This window comes from Hyaena hyaena, unplaced genomic scaffold, assembly GCF_003009895.1.
Source record: "Hyaena hyaena isolate Hyena2069 unplaced genomic scaffold, ASM300989v1 scaffold_779, whole genome shotgun sequence".
Classification (NCBI taxonomy): domain Eukaryota; kingdom Metazoa; phylum Chordata; class Mammalia; order Carnivora; family Hyaenidae; genus Hyaena; species Hyaena hyaena.
The window spans coordinates 893,444-902,749 of record NW_024081413.1 but is presented as its reverse complement, the minus strand read 5'-3'; positions in this window follow the sequence as shown (position 1 = coordinate 902,749).

The window sequence follows — 9,306 nt, the reverse complement described above, 5'->3', positions numbered from 1 at the left end:
TGAATTCCTGTTAAGGTGTAGGTATTTCACTTTCTTTATGATCTTTTCTTTATCAATTTCCTAGAAAATGAAGAGAACTTTAATTAGTATGCTAGAGGTAATGGCAGGAATGGTTGACTGCAAACTTTAGAGATTCTGCTCTTTCCAGAGGATAATTGAGTAACTCTCAATACATGTTATTGTTATGAGATTTATTATGGGGGATATTATCTTTATCTTAATTTTTGTAAAAATTTGAGTTCTCTGAAAGAACTGATAGTCTTTCACTTAGTAGTATATATTTATATGTTAGATATTCTCTTCCCTTTTTTTCAAATAGCTCCGTTTATATTTTTGAGAAATTGTTATACCTGCTACTTCTCAAAGTGAAGTCTGGTGTTAACAATTCCAAACTTCAAATGAAAAAGGCCAAATTATCCCATTGGTTGTCTTTTGATATAATATAAATGTAGGGATTTACCTCATGGATCTCATATAGTCACATGATTTAAGGGTGGTCAATCAAATGGTCTTTTTTTTTTTTTTTGAGTTTTCCTCAATCTATGTCTCCTCAGAGATCATTGTTGTTTTTGATGCTTTCTAATCTTATAGAACGCCTTGGTTTCCTATCCCACACTTCCAGACTCTGTCTATTCCTCTGTTCCCTTATGTTCTTAGAGTAAATTGTCTTTTGCTTATCACTTAAGCTATGTTCATCTTCCTTACAACATATAACTAGTATAGAAAATTACACCTTGTCCTGAAGTTGTGCCCGGCTTCAGGTATGAATAGATAGAACAAGTAACAAATTTCAATGACATCAAAATTGAAGTGTTGTGAATGAATCTTTCCTGACCCCTGAAATGAATAAAGGAAATTGTTTTAACTTTATGTGTCACTAGTACACTGTAAAATTCTGCTGCCTCTAATATAACATGACTTGCTTTATGTATTTACCTATTCTCTACCAATAGAAATACTACCACTTGGAAGCTAAGAACCAGGGGATATTAATTTTAATGTTCCCAACACTGACATAGGAGTGTATGGTTCCCAGTTTTTCCAGAATTTAGCTGTTGAATAGAATCAGGATTTGTGTAAGTGTATGTTTATGTGTGTGTGTATGTGTGAGAGAGTGTGTGTATGAGAAAGAGAAGAGAGAGTTAGTTGTTAAAACTGATTCTTATGTATGTGGTTGCATATTACTTTGCCAGATAGTTACTGCTGAGTAGTAATACCCAGGCAAGGGAATTAATAATCACCTGCTCTATTTGAGAAAGAGGAGCATTTCTCGCCCCCAAAGAAGCTGGAGAGAAAATTATTTATATGTAGGGAGAAAACAATGTTTGGCATTGTTGACGAGAGGATGTAAGGCTGAGAAATCAGAGGGCAATGGCTGCTGGGACTTAGAAGAGTCTGAGGAAGTAACTAGGATAGCATATCATGAGATTCACAGTCCAGAGTCAGCCCCATTTTCAGAGCTGCTGTTTTTCAATGATATTTTGCTGGCTGAGGGGGGGGAGCTTTCCAGGGGAGTGGCAGTTTTTTGATAGTATACTTGAAATTCAGTAGGACACCCATCCTCTCACAGTTTTGGTCAGAAAGCTTATTGCCTTATTTCTGCTGCAGTTGTGTGCCAATAGTGGCAGATAGTGTGGGGCCAATAAGCTCAAGAATTATTCCTGGAAGGCAAAATAGTAAGTTCATTTTTTTCTAGATGTGCACATGGACAGAAAGCCCAGCCCCAGAGTCCATTTTAAAAGCTCAACTGATAATAGATATCTTTCCCTTTTAGTGCCCACCAACTCTCAATTTATGAAGTTGTGATTTTTCTTTTACCCACTGTCTCTTTTTCCTTTGACATTAATAGTAGAATATTATAGTTGATTTATATGGACTTTGGATTCATTTGAACATGCCTTGAAATCTTGCTATGCCATCTACTAACTGGAGATCTTTGAACAAATTCTTTTGTTTTCTAAATCAGTTTTTTTTCTGTAAAATCGAATTAATAAATTCTATCTATGTGACTTGTTTTAAGCATAAATAAGATCAATGCATGCAAAGGACTAGCTCTTAGGGTATATTCAAAAAATGTTACTTATTTAAACTATTAACCCTTCCCCAAATTTTATTTTTCTTTTAATTCTAAATAGCTAAAAAATAGCTAATAGCCCAAATTACTTATTTATAAATAACTCATGGTGGCTATAGGGTAAGATGAAGGAGGTATAGAAAGAGGGATGACATAGAATATCCCAAAATTCATATTTAGACTTATTCCTGGAATTCTATGGATGCGCACATAAACTGATGCAGTTCAGTTTGAAAGTAAACTGTGTTCTCATTCTACAGATTTCTCAAGCTGGGTAGGATCAACCAATTGATGAGAGTGGATACCTTCTTTCAGGCACTGTCATGAATAGGCCATGAGGCAGAAAACTAAGAGGGGGTCATTGGATATGGCTGAGTTAGCAGATGTACTGGGCTCCATTAAAAATTCTTGGATATGTTTCCATAAAGTAGTAGGTCATAGGCAGGGGGAGGAAGGCAAGGTAGAATTGAGAACCTCTAAACCAGAATTATGCAGGAGAAAAAAAATATAAGATAATAGGGCAGGCCAAATGTATAATGCCTACTCATTTTATTTGGATATGACATCAGTCACACTTCCACATCTAATCTCAAACATATGACAGTGGTCTGCAATAGCCTTCTTCTGCCTCAGATGAACCACAGCAAGCCTGGTTGCTGGGTCTGTTTCCCTGCCAACAATTTACTAGTCAAAGCAATCTTCTTTAGAGACAATATATGTGGTTATGCTACTGTAAAACTATTTGTGGCTTTCTAGCTGTGAGGAGAATACTATGTGAGCTGTGTGTGTGTGTGTGTGTGTGTGTGTGTGTGTGTGTGTGTGTGAAAGAGAGAGAGAGAGGAAGACAGAGAGTAGAGAAAGAGAATTTCTGTATATTGCCTGTTGACATATCTCTGTGCTCACCTGCTGAATGTCTGTTCCAGTCCCCTGTTCTCTGTTGCATTCTTTTGTGAAGAGAACAGATAATGGGGCTTTGGATAATTCCTGATCAGAGAAGAGACTACTGTCCTCTTCTATTCTCATTTACCCCTTTCCTCCTCACTGTCATATCTCATCTCCCCTGTCCATGTATCCTTACCTTTCTAATATTTTCTCCTTCAGCTCTTGCTTGGAGCAATACCACAGCATAAGCCTAGGTGCTTATACATGGTGATTGGAACCCCTTCAAGCCCCCGGGTCCCAAGTCCATCCTGTCACATGGAGAAAATCTTTATAATAAATGAAGACATTCCTAAGTCTAGGAATGTCCCAGAATCCCTGAGCTTAGCCTTCAGAGTCCTCTGGGCATAAACTTGGGCTCATGGGTCATTAAGCCCATCTACCTCTTTGTTCCTCCCCACCATCTGCAGAAACAGATCACCAGATCATAGTAACTCCTAGGTCAGGGGAGATTATGTCTCATGAGATATTAGGAAGAGAAATATCCTGAAAGGGTGGGGGTAATTTTTCTGGGGGATGATTTTGATTCTGAACTCTTCAGAAGCCATGAAAATATTAAGTTTAAATCATTAAATCTTCAGATTGTGTAACTTTTTAGGAAACTACTATTAGTGACTCATCTGCTTTGTTTAATATAAATGAGTGAATCCTGATGCAGTCTGGTGTTATGAACATCATTTCAAAAGATGAGACCCCTAAAATAGACACATTAGACTCTGTGGCAACAGTCTATTTTTTGACAGTGTTCATCCCTGTAGATAATGGTACCAACTTTCTTCCAAATCACTAAGACCCTCCTTACAACCTATAATTAATTTTAAACAGATAAAGTCTTCGGAGAGGGGCTTTCATGTGTTTTAACTCTTTTGGCAGAAAGTGAAGGAAACTCCACATTCTCCTGAGAAAACAGAATCTGGCTAGAGCTTAAAGTCTAGTTTTCTCAGTCTCCCTCCCTGGATGATGAAGAGGTAGACCTGCTAGTACCAGGGCATGCCTTAGGTCAGGATTTTCCTGCATAGAGACTGGAAAAGACTGAAGGACAGTTGAATACATTAGAAAACCAGGTTTGTTTGTTGGTTGGTTGGTTGGTTTGTTGGTTTGTTGTTTGTTTTTGTCTTCTAAGTTCAGATAATTTTGAGTGGTTAAGAGAGAGAAGATAATATCTGTGTTCCAAAAGAGAATCTGGTTAGATCTGATATGTTCTCCTTGCCTCTCTCTGTTCACTCCCTCATGGTATCCATTCTCCCCATTGTTTCAATATTTATCTTTACAAGTCAAGTCTGACTCTATCTAATCTCTACTTAAGATTTTTCTGCCCTCTGCTTCTCCATTATATACTTTGGGCTTATTATGATAAAGTATAAACACCATTGTTGGCAAAGTCATTCAGTAAATGCCCAACCAAACTGAAAACTTTAATTCTATTTCATGACTCTTCAAAGCATTACTCTGTCTTAGGTGATCAAGAGTCCTACTTAGGGAATAACTACTGCTCATTTTCACTTTCCTTCAACTTTCTACCAGTTCCCAGGTACTCCATGATGGTCTTCCATATAAACCACACAAAAGGGAAGCAGATACTTGGATTCCTAAATAACTACGATTATTATACAAAGTAAATTGGATGACAAGATCAAAAATACAATCTCTAGGTCCCTTGTTTTTAGATCAGTGTGTACTGCTATTATAACAGACACATTTTTTCCCTTGGTTTTTGTGTTTCCTACCTTTCCCATTTTCCCCCCAAGTTTTATTGTTGTAGAATACATATAACATAAAATTTACTATCTCAAACATTTTTAAGTGTACAGTTCATTTTGTTGTACATTTGTATTGTTGTACAACCATCACTACCATTTATCTCCAGAAATTTTTCATTTTGACAAAAACTGAAAACTTCTTATTCATTCAACAATAACTCCCATAGACTCCTCATCCCATTGCCTGGCAACAACCATTCTATTTCTTTTTTTTTTTAATATTTTTATTTATTTCTAGGAGAGAGAGAGAGACAGCGTGAGCAGGGGAGGGTCAGAGAGAGAGGGAGACACAGACTCTGAAACAGGCTCCAGGCTCTGAGCTGGCAGTCAGCACAGAGCCCGACGCGGGGCTCGAACCCACGAACCGCGAGATCATGACCTAAGCGAAAGTCGGACGCTTAACCGACTAAGCCACCCAGGCGCCCCCGACCATTCTATTTCTAATTTTTTTTTAAATCTTCCTCTTTCCCCCATGCTCCAGCCTTTTGTAATCACCATTCCATTCTCTGTCACTATTAGTTTGGCTTTCTTCCTCCCTCCCTCCCTCCCTTCCTTCCTTCCTTCCTTCCTTCCTTCCTTCCTTCCTTCCTTCCTTTCTCTTTCTCTTTCTTTCTTTTGACTCCATATAAAACTGAGATCTGCAATATTTGTCTTTATGTGACTAGCTTATTTCATTTTAGAATGACGTCCTCAGGTTCATCCATGTTTCTCCAATGGCAAGATGTTTTTCTTTTTTAAGGTGAATAATATTAAGGTTGTATATATTGAATATATATATTGACCACATTTTCTTTATCTTTATTGATTTTTTTTTCAATTTAGTTTTTATATTTTTAAGCTGTCTACTTTCTGTTTGATTCCTTTTTATAGTACCTATTCCTTTGTTAGACTAAGAAGGTTAGAAGGTAAACTCCTTCTGCTGGGTCACTGGACTGATGGGACTACCTCTAAGACCATGGTTGATTACCACTGGAATCAGACCTGTGGCTATCATCTGGCCTACAGTTAACTCCATGGTTGGAAGATCTGTTAGCAGGATTGCAGATGGGTGTAGCTTCCGCTGGTTCCCATTGGGCCACTAGGCTGGTCTCTATTCAGGCAAAATTGCTCCTGGTCTGTGGCAGAGTGGGGCTGGAATCAAGCCATGGACTGCTTCAGCAAACACAATCAGGTCTGAGGTTGGCATACCTGTTACAGGGGGCAGAGATGGGCATGGCTTCTACTGAGTCCCTTGACAAAAGTGGCTAGTGTCAGGATTACATACAGATGGAACTGGAGCCAAGTTCACAGAAGACATGGCTGCTTCCAGTATACAGCCAGGACCATGGTCAGCAGGCCTGCCATTAGTGTGTGGTATTGACTTCTCAAAGCCATCCTCTTTGGTCATGGGCTCTACCTGGATCTTACAATCTCCTTCTTAGATCTCAAAGCTCCTACAAATGCATTTTGGTTCATGGATGACTGTCAAATATTTCTTTCTATAGGGGGACATGAGCTGAAGACCTATTATTCCACCATCTTGCTATGTCACTCCTCTCCAATTGATTTTTATTAGTTTCTGGCTCATGACTGAAATTTTTCATCTTGCCATCCAATTTACTTTGTAAAATAATCATAGTTATTTAGTAATCCAAGTATCTGGTTCTCTTTTGAATGTTTCCCTCCTTTTTTCTTTGCTTTCTGGTTTTGTTAATTTGTGTGTATGTGTGTGTGTGTGTATGTGTGTGTGTGTGTGTGTGTGTGTTTTATTAAATGCTGAGTTTATAAAGGACAACTTGTCAGAATACTTTTATGTCATTAATATTGTTATCATCAACAAAAAAGGTTTCACTTCAGTTCTGATAAGCAGTTAGGATAAAAACACATCATGCCATTCTAGTTAGAACTGAGCTAATGCTGACGGGCTACACACTTTGTGATGACTGGTCTGTTTCTGACCACTCTCTATTACCCTCACTCTCTGGGCACTCCTTTGGTGATCTAATTCCCCTATTTAATTCCCCTATTCTTTGTCTGAACTCCAATGCTTAAACCTACGCAATGCTGTGATACTGTTAAAGCTCTCCTGATATTACCAGACTCTCTGAGAGGTCTTCTAAATTAGAAAATGCAAAGTACATGTTGAGGAAAAACACTACCAAAGGCAGGCATTATTTATGTTTACTTTCCATTATTTTTCTGGGATCTTGACTCATTTATCTTTGCTACTTTGTTAGCTATCTAATGCTTTAAGACATGTTTTAAATATTCTATTTTTCAAAATGTCTTCATTTTGCTCTTGAACATGAATAATGGACTGAATGAACACTGAATTCTAATACAAAATAATTTTCCTCAAGTCCTGTAGACTTTTTTTTAAACATCCACTTTCGCATTAGAGAATTCTGATACCAATCAGATTATGTTTTTCTGGAGGATAGAAGTAGCAATCAGTTCACTGTACATCTCTGTGTATAAAATGTGAGGAAAGATTATGACCCATTTATTTCATGAATATAGGCATCTGTTTAGTATCCTGGTGATTGCTTCATGGTCTGCTCTATTTACTATATTGTTTGGCTCTGAATTTGGAAACAATTTGTGCTCTTTGGGGAAAAAAAGTGTCCCTCATTAACCTGGAAGGTCTATATTTTTTATTTGTTTTATGTTGTTTATATTATCCAGTATTTCCATTCACCTTCCTTCTCTTTTTTTTTTTTATTTAAAAAATGTTTTTATTTATTTCTGAGAGAAAGAAAGACAGTGTGAGCAGGGAAGGGTCAGAGAGAGAGGGAGACACAGAATCTGAAGCAGGCTCCAGGCTCTGAGCTAGCTGTCAGCACAAAGCCTGACTTGGGGCTCCAACCCATGAACCATGACATCATGACCAGAGCCAAAGTTGGATGCTTAACCAACTGAGCCACCCAGGCGCCCCATTTCTTTCTCTTTTCTTAATTAAAAAAAAAAATCCAGTCTGTTGATGACCTATATTGGATTCACCAAAAATGCTATATTTTTATTATTTTATTTCTAGCTTATTATTAATGTGTTTTTGAAGGAGATCAGAAATAAATTCTTGGACTCACAAAAATATCTGGACATAGAAATTTAGCAAGAATTTTATAACACATGTCCAGTATAAAATGTCTAAATCAAGGGGATGCTTGGTACCTCGTTACTTTAAGGGATAAAGAATATGAAACTAGGGAAGCCTAGGTCGTTCAGTCTGTTAAGTATCTAACTTTGACTTAGGTCATGATCTCACAGTTCCTCAGTTTGAGCCCTGCATCAGGCTCTGCTCTGATGGTGCAGAATCTGCTTGGGATTCTTCCTCTCTCTCTGACCCTCCCCTGTTCTCTCTCTGTATCTAAAATAAATAAAAACTTAAAAAAATAATGTGAAACTAAATAATATATGTGAAATTAAATGAGTGATTATAAAAACTTGTCAACATGTTAGCTCTTATTTTTTCTTTTCTACTGTTACCTCAGTATTAACTCTTCTCACTGAGAATGAGTGATCATTATTAACAATATAATTTCAAAACATTTATATATTAAATTAATAAAAATCACTGAGAACATTATAGTACTGGGTGAAGTGATTAGTATTATAATGTCCACAGTTAAATTTGGCTTTATTTCAGATGAAAAATATTTTTCTTAGGTCAGTCTATCCTTTAAATTTTCCTTTACTTTATTTTTTTAATGTTTATTTATTTATTTTTGAGAGAGATAGAGAGAGAAACCAGCGGGGGAGAAGCAGAGAGAGAGAGAGGGAGACATAGTATCTGAAGCAGGCTCCAGGCTCTGAGCTGTCAGCATAGAGCCTGACGTGGAGCTTGAATCCACGAACTATGAGATCATGACCTGAGGCAAAGTTGGACGCTCAGTGGACTAAGCCACCCAGGCATCGCATGACATTTCCTTTAAATTATTATTCTTTCTTTTCTGTTGCCATTTTTGAAAACCATAGTGCATTGTTTATACTGACTTCAGCCACTTCAGAAAATCCTGTTATATTCACTTTTTCACAGTCTAAATTTTCTAAGATTCTTTATAATCCAATTTGCTTTCCCATCCCCTTTCTTATATTTGCATTTTTCATGATCATGAATTGCCGGGAGCTGCACCGGCCTCTTTGGAAGGCAGTCACAGCAAGGAAATGGCAATGTTTGCACAGCTTCTGCCATGAGAAATGAAGACTAGTATCTCCTTCTGCTACTACTGGCTCATGCTGGAAATGAGCCTGCTGGTATTGACCAGGCCTCACAATATTCCACATCAGACCCATATTCTAAATACAGATACCTCATAAGGAAAAGCATATTCCTGCCTTTACAAAAGAGACTTTAGATGAAAGCTCTATGGGCAATTGTCAAAAGGCTCTTCCTATGGGCCTTGCAGATCCAAGACTTAAGGGGTTAAGAACACAAGAGTTACAATTGAGCCTGGCCCTGAGACAAAGAGCCTATTTCAGGGCAGAACATAAGTTACTACATATATCTTTGCTAATTGGTGAAGCATAGCAGTCCCTTCCTCAAGGCCTACATTC